General features: G+C 44.3%; 1 protein-coding gene across 1 annotated transcript in view; it reads right to left on the minus strand.

The window, feature by feature from the left end:
• LOC100877977 (glutamate receptor ionotropic, kainate 2) overlaps positions 1 to 15,555 on the minus strand; it is a 139,112-nt gene that overhangs the window by 102,088 nt on the left and 21,469 nt on the right. The window lies entirely within an intron of this gene.

Here is a 15,555-nt window from a genome sequence, read left to right on the forward strand (position 1 = left end):
CGAGAAAGCTGAAACCGCGAAAGAAGCGTTCCGTGAACGCGAACGGGGCTTGGAATTATAACAGTGCGAATTATTCGGATGGCAGATACGGCATGGAACAGCTGTAGCTTATTGCCGGGACTCGCGCACATGGCGGTTCTCGTTTCGACGCGGCTACGGAACTAGAAAGCTTACCTGGAAGCACGCGCGACGCTGCAGAGACAAGCGTGGGCTAACGAGGAACAGGGAGGACCGAGGAAAAGAAAGATTAAGTCGCGCGAATATCGCCAAAATTATTCCGTCGACGAAAGTGACGAAAATTTTTGATAAAAAATCGCGCGAAACGATTCTTCTCGGAGATCGCGAACAGAAGAACGCGATACAGGTTTACTGGACGCGATCGCGATAACGATACGGTTCCCAATTACCCCGTCCATCCACCAGCTTCTTTCTTTTATCTTAATCGCATCTCGAACGAGTTCGTAATATTGTCTGTGCACGCTTTCAACTTTTGTCTCGAAAGCGTACGATTTGTTTTCTGGAATTCGAGCGGAAAGATCGTTACGTCGCCACCTTTACACGGACTTTGACGCGTAGCGGTGATGCTTCCCCGATATCCGTTGCATTACCACGCGTTTAATCACCACGACTTTTACAGCGTCGTACTTATACATATGTATATTGCCACGGTTGTTACCGATATATACGGATATACATATGCGGATCGAACAAGTCACCTAGATAGAAGACGATTACGGCGCATCGAAATAATGTTGTATACCTCGAAGAACGATATTACATGCCGGTGAAAAAATTCGATTTTTAAAGATAAATGGAATTTTCCGATTAATCCATTACCGACTGCCGGAAGCGAAACAGCCAATTCTGAATCGGCTAGATCGATTCGTGTTGGCACAAGGAACCTACATTTTTCACACTGCACCTTTTCGAGAGCTCCTATGTCTATTTCCTGTGTGGCAATCAACGCGTTACCTAACATCGTGGCAAACTTCCGTTCACGAGCTTCGCAAGCGACATCAAAGTTATCGAAAGACGAGTGCGACCACGAACTAACGAAACTTTTCGAAAGCACCTCGAGTACCACGGTCTCGTCGAATCCTTCGAAGAAAGAGTAGCAGAAAGACGACACGTTGACACGTCTTTTCTCCCCAGGGAAACCGAACGGACTACCGTTTGTTCGAGACGAAGCGAAAGCCGTTTAAGTGGGGCACGATAAGTAATTGCTTCGAGGCAGAAGAAGGAAATTCAGCGAGCCAACGTAACGGATTAACTTGCTAGATTGCCTACCGGATTTTAACAATTTAAGCGGTTCCTTTGTGACCGTCTTGTCTCTCCTACTCCTCGACTCCCTCTTTGTTCCCATCTTTCTTACGATTTTCCACCACTGTGGACTCGTCGAGAGCTTCCTGTTCGCCTCTTTTCGTATCACGAAATCATCTTTTCAAGCAGCTCAGCACGACTTATCCCTTACAGGCAAGCTTCCTCGAATTCGAATCGTAACTTTCATGGTCGTTTCTCTGTCCGCTATTTTCGACGCTTGGTCGACCTATCTGACCCGCGCGAGTGCTCGATCCGTTCGGCCGGCTCGAGGCGACGCCAACTACCCCGAGGACAGGAACATCGTTTCGGAATTTCCAAGTTCGAAGGATGTCGTGAAATTTCAGAAAGCGAATTTGCTTAGCGAAACCGGACCTTGTCAACTAATAACGGCTGCTATGTCTAATCGAATTAAATGAAATCTTTCTGTCCATGGTTTCACCTTCCTACCAGCTCTACGAAAGATCAGGTGTTTAAACAGTAGAACGGAATCTACTGTTTGCCACACGTATAGGCGGATTTGACTAAAGTACTATCAGCAGCATGTTCCGAACCGTCTACGTCGAAAGGATTTCGTAATGCGACAGTTGCTGATACCAACGTGGCTCGTTTCTGTCGAATATATCGGACTTTGATGCATTATTTCCTCGCGATCTGCAGCGAAGATTGCGAGCAGGAAAACTGGAGATTAGAGAGGCCCATCTATTCGGAATCGATACGTCACGATATCGGCTATAGAAAAGCAATTTCCTAGAGTCGTAGAGACTCGATTGAATTACGACGTCGCCGCGTCGATAAAAATAATACTACAATTCGATGCACCGACCCGTAATTTCGTTTAAAAAACGAAGTTGTACGGGTTAAAAATCACACCGTTTCAAACAATTTCAAACACGCTAGGCTTCTCGACGAAAATGATTATTCGATCGCCAAATCGTTATTTCGTCTACAAAATAGTTCGATACCGTATACGTTTGTTCGTGCAACGAATTGATTCCAAGTTGCGAATATCGATTACACAATTTTTTGCTATCGGCACGATGGAAACTTTCAGTTGTACGTATCCGCGGAACAAGCAATCTAGGTTCTAGTTGTAAATTTTGCACGCGTGCTGGTATTCCAGACAAAATAACAAGCGGATATTAGTTGTATAGGAGAAAAAGAGAAACCCGTGTGGTTTTGCAGTGGGTGACGCGGAAATCAATTTGGATCGGCGATAATCGAATTATTAACGCGATTTTTGCAATTCCCTGGATAAATCGACCTTAAAAGCTTACTTTCGCCGTGACGGTTACGGTAGAATTGGTCGCTTTTGTCGCACTTGCCACTCAAGGGGACTCGTTCTTGCTCGAAAATGGCAAAACACCTGGTCACGCGAGACGAGCGCAAGGACGCGACGTTTTTCTGGCCGATCAAGTTCAAAAACAGCGATTGTCCCGTCCGAATACCGCGAGAAGATATAACTTGTTTAAGACGTTAATGAACCGTGCCGGTTTCTCGTCGAACTGACACGAGCAAATACGTTTCGACGATTCCGAATTAACTTCACGCTTTCCTTCGACAAATATCCTACGAAACTTCATCGAAGAATATTCGAGGTTCGAATTATTGAAAAAAATTCATTTCGAAGCGAATAAGAATGTCGTCGATTTAACCGGATTCCCTACGAATTCGTGTTCTAGCTGGTGAACGACGGCTGGTCCGCGAGAGTTTGCAGGGGAAGCGAAGACAATTGTCGGAACTGTTAACAACGCGTAAACTTGTTCGTGCTCGAGAGAAACGGAACGAGCAAAACTTGGGGTAATTAAGCGTTTCATTAATCGTAAGCAAGAGAAGAAGTTGGCAAGTTGGAATTCGAGAAAACAAGTCGATACGCACCATTCTCCTCGCTTTATCGCCGAATTCTCGTTGACTGCACTTCGCGATACATTCGCACGCGTATTATCGAATTAATTAACTTCGCGCTACGAGCACGCGGTCAGAAACTATGAAATCGTCGGAGACGAGGATTTATACCGATTATAATATCTTGTCGATCGAAGCCGTTGGCTACGGATCCTAATAAGAAGATGACGCGTTTTGCGGGCGAAATTATCGACGAAAATAGAAAGAGCGAGAAATTCGTAATGAAATTTTTTCCTTAATTGCGTAGCGCATGTAAAATCGTAGTTGCGCAACGCGGACTGTTGCTCGAATTTGTAATTATATTCCGCGTGTGCTTATCGACCTTTCAAATCGACGTGGCTCTCGCGTATGCACGCGCTCACGTATCCTGAATCGATGCTCGATAATTGCAAAACGCGACGGTTCCCGCGCTCGCGGCTAACATTTGCAAAATTGATCGCGAAACCGTGGCAATCGTTGCATCGTAGGCGGTTTCCCTTTTCCGAATAATTCTCCCCCTAATCTCGATCTTGTTCCTTCCGTTTTCTATCCGTCCCGACCGGCATAGGTACTTTCTAAACAAAACGACAATGCGGATCGCTAGAATTTTGCTAATCGTTGCGCAACGTCAGGCTTCGATTCGTTACTGGTCGTCCCGAAGGTGTAATTTGTAGCGTTAGATGCGCTTTCTAAAAAGAACTTGCAAAATGGTATAATCGACGTAGCGATCGTCGAATAATCACATGGTTTTAGACTTTCGTTCGCAAATTGAAAAAATTGAACGCAAGATCGCGTCGAAATTTTGAACACTTCGAAACATCGTAGTCATTCGCAAATTACGCCGTTTTAATAAACATTACGCGACGTTGAATCACGAATAGTTCGAATCGCTTCCTTGGTCAGTTTCGAAAAGTTACGAAACGATTCGTTCGTTTCTCGATTTGCCTGGCGATTACGTGGGAACCGTGAAATTAATTCTGTCTCGATAATTCGTAATCGCTGTTATTCTCGATCTTCGTTCCTTACCAAGTCCGAGCACCGGTACTTTAACGTTTCCATCGTAAGCGCGATAACGAAAGCTACGTTTTTCTTTGGCTGCCTCGAAGAAAGCGACGCGAAGCATATTATCTCCGGTAATAGTAAATATTCGTCCGAACGATGCAGCTACGTTTTAAAAAGTAAGACGAAAAATTTCATCGAAACGCGAAATTATGGATGGACTAAAAAGAGACTCGTGAAAAATACAGGTACCGTTGCGCAACTTCGCCTACAGAACAATCGATGATTGTTACTTTTTCGTGGAATTACGCATAACGACGAACGTAAAAGCCGATTTCGCTTCGAACGAGCTAAAACCGACTGGGCGGTTAATTATCGATTAACGAAACGAACGAACGCCGTCGTTCACGATGTTGCCAGCGATCGATTCGTCTACGAAAGAAAGCATCTGTTCAAAATTTCATTTCTTCTCGAGGTACCGCGTAACCGAACGATTTTGTCTCGCATCGCGTTTTGCCTTTCACCGGTTCGATAAAAACTCTACTACGAGAAGTACAATTTTTTCCTCTCTTTCCCGTTGCTGCTTTTTAAACAAGACATCGTTTAAAGAGAATTTTCTTTCCGAGGGCGCACGCATCTTTCCTAATTATCATATTCAAAATATACCATATTCAAAACTATATAAGCATATCCTTACCTAACCCAACGAGTATCGAAGAAAATTCGTTAAAATTTTCGGTAACTATCGTGTTTACCCGACAACTCCGTATTAGCGGTTGCACCGACCGACGAACAAATCAATCGAACAAAATCTCTCGTAACGTCGCGTTAGCGGATATTTTCGCAACGATCAGTCTCATTAAAGCGATCTATCGGCAATTAATTCGATCGGTTGTCGAGCCATTCTTCGAACGCGTTTCCTTCTGGCGACGAAACCGTCTCCCCGGAATTCTGTGAATTCTAACCTGCTACATTGCTATTCCGCGACCGTCTCGAAATGCAAGAATGTAGCTCGTGACACGTGGAAGCAATCCACGTTATTCGTGGCTGCTCAGAAGCCGAACGCGTTGCGTTTCCTCGAGTCGTTCGATTCATTTGCCTCGCGTTCGCTTTCCTTCGTTCGCTCTGTCTCGCTCGGTTGTCCGCCGGTCTCCGTTCCGCGGGCGCCCGCGCGATTCGAACCGCTCGGCTCGGCTCGAAAGAGAAATTGGTTGGCTCGTGTTCCGGCGAAACCGCGAAAAGAAACGCGACGCGGACGACCGAAATACTCGCGTTCGCAGTTCCGCGATAACCGGACTGACAATTTTCAGCGGCAACCATCCCGTTCGAGTTACATAAAACTGCATTTTCTTCGCATAGCGGTACGAAACGGTAGTCGACAAGCTGGATAATCACAGGATCGTGGAAAAGAAAGCGACTCGAAAGATCGTCCTTCGACGATTTCCTTCGATTCGCGTCTAACCGCTTGAACTCTTAACGATCCTTCGGAAGGTGAATAAGCCGAATCTCGGCGATCAACTCGAAATTGCGAAAGAAAAGTCGACAGAGATCCTCGAATACGGTAGCGCGATAATGCAGCGAGAAATCGATTGCGTAAGATCGTGTTGGCTGGCCGTGTGCAAACGGTGCTATAATAAAGGGAAATAAAGTGTTCGAGCATTAGATTTGCAAGAGCGTTGCGTGAACGGGACGCAGCGCAGCAACGATTATCGCGATTACGAAGAAGGCACGGTGACGCCACATGACCGCGACTCGTTATCCTGTGCTTGCAATTTTAACCGCGAATTAGGATTAGAAGGTTAGAATTAAGAGAAGGCGATCACGAATATCGGATTCGATCGTTCGAAAATCATTTTATTTACTACGTGCGTTACAAGTCACTCGCACGAGCGTATGAAAACGTTTTCCAACAAAACAGGATCGCATCGAAAGAGTTAATTAACGAGAACGCGGTAGGTAACGATGGGAATCGAACACGATATATTCTCGTCGCGACGCGAAACAATTACGAAACAATTAATAATTAAAACAATCGTATGATTTTTCGTACGAAAACCATTAACGATCCATGCTCCGAATAAATCGTTGAATCGAGTCTTGCCGACACGTTTCTCCGCTTTTCACTCGTGAAAATATATAACCGTGACTTTACACAACTCCTGGCTGAACTTACGTCATGTTCGGTGGCTTGGCTCGCCTAGCGCATACCAGCCGGTAAATCCGGTGGTCTAATTAAAATTGAAAAACAGTCGAAACAGCCGAAAAGCGTACGAGCTCGAACGGCACGATTCGCGAAACGACCGATCGGTTCCCTTCATTTTCCGGATTCCTTTCTTTGTTCGATCGACCTCGCGGGTTTAATCGACCGCGGAAAGCCTGCGCTTTTTTTGCCTTCACGTTTCTCGCCGGTTAGTTGCTACTTACACAAGTACACGTACGCCGATTTGCCTGAGTCTGGCTGGACACGCCATGGCAAAGTGTGTCACAAGCCTCCTTTTACAGTTAAATGAAGTGTGACATTTTGAAACTATTACTTAAATGGCACGCCACTGGATCGAGGTTCGAACCGACCGATCCAGTCACTCTGCCTATCGAGAAACGGTATTTCGATCGAAAAATCCAAGGAAATTAACGCTTCGGAAATTTGATCGTCACGTACGAATGTCGCGTAACCTACTTCTTGCACCCGAAATCGACTTACTTTACAGATACAAGCAAAAACATATCCGACAAAAAAATCTATCATGATTTTAAAGTGGCTCTCGATACAAGAAGTGTCACGTTTACGAGCGAAAGACCCGATCAGATCTAAAATTGCTATGTATACGTATAAAGTATCTATAGAGAAAGATAAACGAGCGGATGAAGTTTCGCTTCTTTCTTTCTCAAAAGGAAATTACGCAACATCCTGATTTAGCTGATAAATTGCACATTTTGTTCTTGGATAATCACACAATATGAATTGGTAAAGACCTTGCTGGTCATGTTATTGCGAACGACGTATAACGTACGCTGTGCAGCATGTTTGATTATCTGTTACTCAATTACTTGTAGTCGGAACTGTAGTTTTCAATCGTAAATGAGCAGTTAGCTTAGAGAACGATCGTTATCTTCCGATTATTATCATAATTGCTCAAAGCGAAAGTGAAAATCGGTATTGCGTGATTTTTGTTGTGTTACTTTTGTTACCGAAAGCATCGTTCAAGTTGTTGATCAAGGATAAACGTCTTGGACGGAACGCGCGTCGGTACAGCACCGCGTCTCTTCCGTAACGACGGTTCTTATAAAGCGCTTCGTTGCGTCGACTCGTTAATCGAGATAAAAAATCGATTCGAAATTTTGCCGACAATGAACCAACGAGTCTCCGATTTCCATATCTAAACAATAAATTTGTCCGTTATCTCGTTTGGACAGTCCTCTTTTTCGAAATGAAAGGAAACTCTCGCGGGAAAAAAGTATGAAACGTTTGGAGGACGAGTTCGAAGAGTACAGGAAGTCGCGAACAGCAAAGAAAGCCGCAACTTCACTGGCAGCCTTGCCATTGAATTAGAATTTCCAAGTCGTTAATTTCAACTGGTTCCTTCGGGGAGAGGAGTTGCGTATAAGAAAGGGACGAAGAAAGCGATCCAAGGAGAGAGAAGGTCTTGCACGCGCGAATCGAACGCGATTCAGCCGGTTTTTTCGTATTTTTCGTATTTTTCGTAGTCTCATCGTCGTCCACCGCATCGAATAATTTCTTCTCCGGCCAGTTTCATCCACGCTCGATTAACTTCCTCTTCGATCGAATCCAATCGAGACCTTGCGTATTCAACGATGCGTGCGATCCACGATTGCATCGAAAAACTAAGTATATAAAACATCGAGGGATTTCTTGGAAAAAACCGATTGCATCGGAAGTTTAACGTTCGGTGTCGTTCGTTCGACGACGATTATTCGAGTAGAAGGGATTCTAAAGTAAATGAACGTAGTTGCAAAATATACAACAGATGGTCTACTCATTTATATTGTATCGTATTATAAATTGTACATGAAACGTTGTAAACAACGCGATGCTTTCGGATTATCGACAGTTCATTAACGTTTACCGCGCGCTCGATTAGGCTGACGATGCAACGAAAGAGCGGACAAAATCAATGATCGGTCTATAACGTGATTAACTTTTCTGTTCCACGTACAGATTCAACGGAATAGAATTTCAACGATGTTCCGCGTTTGACACGCCGTTGGTCGCAGTCAATTTTGACCGCGTAAACCGTTTGCGACCAGCTTTCCAGATAATTTCGGTGACCCGTCGCGAATTTCGGATTAGCATCTGACGTTCGCGAAAGAAAAATTTCACGATATATCGATTAGAAAATTTGCTACGCGATCAGCGAATACTTGTTACACGGAGCATGGGTTAATTGATGATACGAAATTGTTTCTTCGGTATTCTGTCCATGTCCTACAAAAGCATTCTACTCTAACTCGTTTCCCAACTCCTGCCCATTGCCTTGCAGCTTCTTTCGTGCTCTTCACCTTTCATCTTCGAGTCTTTAATTTACCGACGTTTTCGACCGGTTCTTCCGTTTCGCTCTCTGATTAACCCTTTTCGATGCATCGTACATTTTCTCGTTTCTTTCTGCAGAAGAAAAGCTGCAACTCCCGGACGAATCCTTGGTATTTATAAAAAAGGATTACTTACAGCGAACGAGTATTTTTTCGAAAAGATGTGGCGAATAGCGGAGTTATTGAACCTTGATTTCCACTTTAGCATTTAGTTCGATTTCACTCGTGATCGCCACGCGGCCAGCACATTTTACGTAACACTCCCCGTGTAGATGAAAACGAACGCGATTCTATTTTGCGCAAAGGTCGAGTAGTCCTTGCGCGACGGTACTCGATCTGCCGGCTTCGAGATCGCGACAAAATATTAAATTATTCCATGAAAAAGGAAACCATTCGAGGGTTTTTACGCGTACACACCGTTCATCTACGCATACGTATATTGTTCGAAGGTTGCATATGTCGGTTCGTAACCGGGTTCTTCGCTCGAAAAAATCGATAGTCTCATCGATCAGTGTCCGAAACGTTTGTTCGGTCAGTGACCCGACAACGAAACTTGTTTGGCGTTTAACGATACTTCCTTTTTATCGCGTCTAACAAGGATTTCTTACAGATACTTTTTACAGACACTTTTTCTTCGACAAGAAACGATCTTTCACTCCATTGCATTCGTAGCGCAAATGTGTGCTAAAAACACTATTATCATACGCGTATTAAATAACGCGATGTACGTAATTCGAAGCTTTCGCGTGAACAGCGCGATATTAACGTCGTTCGAAATCGTGTATTCTCTGCGCAATTATTCGAGCATATTAAATTCGTGGTGCCGGTCAACGCGTTAATCAACGTTCCGATAATTAATAATCGAACGGTGCCTGTTACACGACCCACAGAAGCTCGCAGTCTCGCGAGAGCGTGTAGACAGTTCGCGGGGAAAGCTAGGAAGTAGCCGCGGCCGAGAGTGAAATCTGCCGTCTTTTATTTTCGTATACATCTAGCGACCCCGATCGCGTTTCAACCACGTAAATTCCGTACGCGTCACTTCCGCTCCAACAAATGCTACACCGTTGTGCTTCGAAACTCAAGAAAATCCGCTCTCGGCCGATACAATTCGTTGCGACGAATACAAATAACAGTGCCTGCCGAGTGCGACGCGTGCTTATATCGAGCGAGTACATGACAATTATTCGAACGTGATGGACCAGCGACCATAGTCAACGTTTCGTAGCCATCGTTTCGTATCGATCCTGTCGAATTGTCGGATTGCCTAAATAGCGCTTAATTTTCTCAGCCTCTCGCTTAACTGGACCTCTTGTCTACAGAAACGAGACTATCAAATTCCATAATGCGAATTAATAATACAAAAAAGTCGTACATACCCTTTTAATTGTCCTGATTTGATTTAATTCTGTAAACGGTACTATTCGTAATTGCACGCTTCGGAACATGCAATTGCCGTTGGGAATATTATAGAAGGTACGCATACGGGCAATTAAATCTGATTCGTTTTAATTTCTGTGGAACAACAGAACACGGTTGAATCCCGGTTACAATCGGTTATCATAATTGATAGGTATTAACAGGCTTAAAACACGCGTTACCGGCCGAAACTTTGAAAACCTCATAAACGACCCCATCGTTCACGTAGCTAAATTAATGGCCGTTTAACCGCGCCACTTATTCAGAGAGCTGGTATAATTTCGTAATCGAGATCCCGTAATAAACTACGGAACACCGTCCGAATTGCCGTTCGTGGTGAATTTCAACTCGGGATCGAATGCGTGTAATTCGCTCGACTATGCATTCTTTTATCTTTCTCTCTCCCTTTCAGCCGGGGTGCGGGCTCGAGAAATCGAGAATAATTCGATTTAACACGCCGCGCTGCTGGAATAGCGACGTGGTCAAGGTGAACGATTAGCACAACCTCGACGACGCTGGAAGTGTCGTTGCCGTCAACTCGATCAGAAATCGTATGCTCGGCTGCGGCTTAGGATTCCATGTGCGTGCGGGGATGCGTGCGGGGATGCGTGCGGGGATACGAGTAGAAAGGGACCATCCAATATTTATTTGTCATTTAAATTATTATGGGTAAGAGAAAATTAAAAAATGTAACTATACATTTAACTAAAAAAAAAAAAATAGAAGAGAAATAGTTAATTGTAGTAGATAATGTAAATAAGTAGTAGTTGATCGTCGTAGAGAATAAAAAATGCTGGTGGAGCAAGATTAATCGTCGGTCGAATTTTCAAAGGAAAAGATCGAGAGGGCAGAGTGGTTGGATCGGTGCGGTGATCAGTCGGTCGATCGGCCGATCGGTCGGTGCACCGACCAGCACCGACTTAGGCGTGGTTCTTGCGTAATGCAAAAGCGAACGAGTTGCCGGTTCGTTTAATACACGTATGCATTCGACTCGTATACCGCGACCTATGCGCTATCCCGGTCACAGAGACTCTCGTAACGCGCCGATAACGGCAGAAATTCATATTCGCACGCGAGATCGTGGACCCTGACACCGCGAGTCTGCCAGATAGAAAGTAGAAAGCACCTACGCGCTGCAAAATTAAGGATAGCGCTGCTCGTTTAGTTATTTCGATTCCTTCCACACGTTCCTCGATCCTAGAACGCGTTCATTTCGTACCGCCGCGCCGATATCGAACTATCGCTTTCTTAATAGCAATCACCAAAGTTATCTACATATTTAAAATACATATCGTCTTACTTCTTATAAATACGTGCATTTCGTCGTAATTTCGAGCAAAATTATTAAGAAATTCTAACGTGTATATCCGCAACGGTCGAAAGCAATAAATTGATAAGTAAGTATTATAATAGGAAACGTAATGGATAATTATTAAATCGGTTATTACTTGGGTCATAACGAGTCGAAGCACGATATATCGTGAAACTTTCACCTTTAGATTAGTAACCGCCTGTGGAAAGCATACGCCTCGATTATATTATTCCGTCATTTTCGTTTAATCGTCGAAATTTCTTCGTTCGTTGTATCGTACTTCTCGTTCGCGATCGATAAGATAAATGTTGCAAAGTATTTTGTCGTATCGCAAAGAATTTACGTTCGTCGCGTGATGTCGCGCGCGCGTTGACAGTTTTACGCGAGCGTGTAAAGCGTACTCGAGCTTACGGGGCGTAGATTGTGTCATCCGCGTTGCTTCGTGCCGAAGTTATCTGTCAAACCGACGTAATAAACGGAGTCAAAGCGCGTTCTCTGTCGCCGTATATTTCCCGAACGATGAGTTCGAATAAAACAGAACGGTGCTGAGAACGGGTAGCAAAATAGAAAATTGATGATTCGTCGAATTTTGCTTGCTCTAAACAGTGTACAAAGTCCTCGCATCAGATTCTTACGTCGAATAGACAGTTTGTAATTCTGGCTAATACATTGATGAAATATATAACAATATAACAATAAACGCGACATGTTATACCTTCGACTAAAAAATAATTTCCATCGACTTTTACAACACGCGCAACTACGTGTTCATTAACGTGATCTTTTTTCCAACGAGCGGGCAGTGCGTGCGAGCCCGGCTCGTAATTAGAACGTTCAGGACATTTTCCTTCTTGTCCCGAACACTGGAAACAACGCGGCACGATGTGTGTCTATGAGTTGACAGCGAACCAGATTGCGCAATATAAACGCAAGCGAGCAAAAGCGAGCTCGTTACACGCGTCGAGGTCTCGTTTTATAACGAGACCGAGGCTGCTGTCTCCGGATGAAAAGACCGGTTGTCCAGTCGCGATTCACCGTCCAACGTTTGATTGGACTCTAATACCCGAAGAGGTTTTGGTCAGAAACCGGAGCGACCGAGGCTTAAACAGCGTTTCCTTCTTCTCAAATTCTAGGCTCGCGGTTTACCGGCTCGTTTATGTAACGTTGCACCGCGCCGTATCCGAAACCGCAACCGGTAAAGATCTACTAATACCGTTTGCGGCCGTTTTCCTTCGAAACTTTGATTGCGTCGATCGCGTCACGTTCATCGCGATCGAATTCTTATTTCAACGAATTTTTCGACAGTCGGTATACGGGCCATAGACGTACCGCGTTTAAATCCTGACTCGTAAGTGAAAATTTCTAGATTCTCGTGTTTCTAGAAATTCCTGTATACCCGGTTCGATTTAAATCGAATGAAATATATAATGCGCGTACAAACCGATAACTTTCGAAATGCTTTATGCGCGAAAGGTTAAAGTAGTAGAAACGAATTAACGTAATAAATTCCTGTATCTCTATTCAGAGTATAATAACAGATTTACACAATTGGCCATTTTCTATTGGACACAAAGTTTCCGAACATAAATGCGTTAAATAATGAAACGTTACAATACGAATGATTAACGGCTTTTAAGTCCTACCAACTTTAAAACTGGCCTTTATTTCGATCGATTTAAAAAATACAATAACCCGTAATTATGGAATACGTCGCGCTAACAAGCTGTTATAACAGTCGATATAATATTAAAATACTTTGAACGTCGCAGAAAATATTGAATGTCCCTATAAAAGTCGAACGCGCTCTAAAATATTAAAATATTAAAATATTAAAATATTAAACGAATAAGATATTGTATGTATTCGCGGATTGGTCGTAGAATATAGAGACAAAGGAACGATGATCGCGAACCGGTCTCGATAACACCAGACCGGAAATATTTCATTCGGTAGCGATGGCAATTCGTTAATGCCCACGGTTTTATGCAGATTCGTGTCAATTTTGTTGGAACGCGTACGGGCATCGGCTGGCACAGCCAGGGGACTCGGAGAATTGTGGCCGTAAATCCTGCGGAATCAGTGAATTACGAGTGGAGTGGCTGCGTGCAAGGTGCAACGTATATCTGGTACGATCCTGGAAATTAACGTCGCTGGCTTTCTACGGGATTGCACCGAGACGCCGCGCCGCGCTCCCTCGTACCGTGCCACGCCGCGCCACGCCACGTCGTGGATCTGTCTGTCTTTGCCGCGTTGCTCTCCCGTGGCTACTTCCACGCTCCCGTTCCATTCCGTTGCCTCGTCCATGATAATTAAACCTATAGTTCGCTATCGTTCGAACACGTGATATTATATCCCGTTATACGATTTCGCCAAATTTCGAGTTCACGTTTCTTCTAGCTGCTTCGGCATCGGATTTCAACATTTCGTCAGGTCACTTTAAAAGATCTGTAAAGTAAAGATCGGTAAAGTAAAAACGTGAGAATTCGCGAATATGGACTCGGAGATGGACAGAAGAGGAGCAGACGAGTTTAGAATGACCATGGGAATCGAAGAAATTGACGAGCGAGAATGAAAAAAGAAACGGCAAGAATTTTCGTTCGGCGCAGAAACCGGCGATTTCCCTTTCCTTCGATGCAGTTGCCGTGCACGTAGCAGCCGGTCCGGTCGACCAATCCCCTCGATAGTTCGATCGGTCGAGCTTGCCAGCCGGGCACTTTTTGCTCGGATCGAAGGCATTGTGAGTCGTGGTTTGCGCAATTATAGAGCTAGCTGGCTCGCTCCCGATAAGTTCATGCTCTAGAATCCAGGTCGAAGGCGTTACCGCGATTATAACTAGCTGCTGTGTCTCCAGGAGTCACCCAGATTCTCTCCTGTCTCGGTGACCGGAAGTTTTCCTTCCTATCGAAATCGACAATATCCTTTTCTGCTAAAAAACACCACCAAGACGTTCCTTCTACAAGATAAGAGATAGACCGAAGAAGCGTAGAAACACGGCTGTGTAACCCTTGATCGTGTAATTGGACGACTCGTGTCGCTTTAGACACGAACACGTCCCATTAATATGTCCGACGAACTTAACTTTGCACCCCTTTCGATCGAATTTCCGCAAAGTACACGCGTATGGGTAATTAACAGACCGAACCGTTAATGCTATTCAACGTTATTGCTCTTGCACGGGTCCTTTCGAGCCAGGAATTAACCAGCGATGATTCGCAATTTGAATAAAGCCACGAGGTCACGCTTGTCACGAGGAAAGTAATCGTTAACGCGGAGCGGCGTTCCAACGCGGTAATTAACGTCGCCACGCCGTCGAAAGGAGAACATTAACCAAGTTCCGTGGTTGTAGACAAAGTTTTACGAAAACTATGCGTTCGATTTCTAGCAGGTTGCTGGTAGCCTACGTAGACTAATTTCGATCGGTCCGGCTTTCAAAGGATCCTCTAACTTTGGGGCATCCTTCGATCGCTGATCGAGTTGCGTTAATTAAGGACCATGGTCGACTTTGCCCGTTGTACCTGATAAAATTCTCCCCTTCAAAGACAAGCCGATCGCGTTAATGCGGGACTGACGTAATCGTCCCTTTGAAGCAGCATCCCTTCCCCTCTTTTCGACCCGAGAATCGTTCTTCTCCGTCTCTTACCTATGATACCTAACGTATCAAGTGAACAGAAATATCAAATGAGTAGAAATATTACTATAAAACAAACACGACGCTTAAAAAGAATTTGTTTAGCAACTTATCGGAAACGTCCGGCAGGTGGAGGTTTGCGTTAGAGGACGCATCCCGCTTTTAATCGGGATCTATCGAAGTTACAACTGTTTAGCGATAACGACGCGATTAATATTTCATGTTGAAATCGAGGCAAAAATACGCGTATTTCTCTCTGAAATAACGTCCGCGATCCAACTCGACGCTGTAAATACGATATCTACTCGTAACGTTTAATACAAAATGTAATTACGAGTCGATCGTTGGAAATATTTTTCATCTTTGTACTCTCGATGCTTCGCAAATATTTTATTCTGCGCGGCGTTGAATATTTTGCAAAAAGTACCCGCGGTTTACTCAGAAATGTAAT

Source organism: Megachile rotundata, chromosome 7, assembly GCF_050947335.1.
Source record: "Megachile rotundata isolate GNS110a chromosome 7, iyMegRotu1, whole genome shotgun sequence".
Classification (NCBI taxonomy): Eukaryota; Metazoa; Arthropoda; class Insecta; order Hymenoptera; family Megachilidae; genus Megachile; species Megachile rotundata.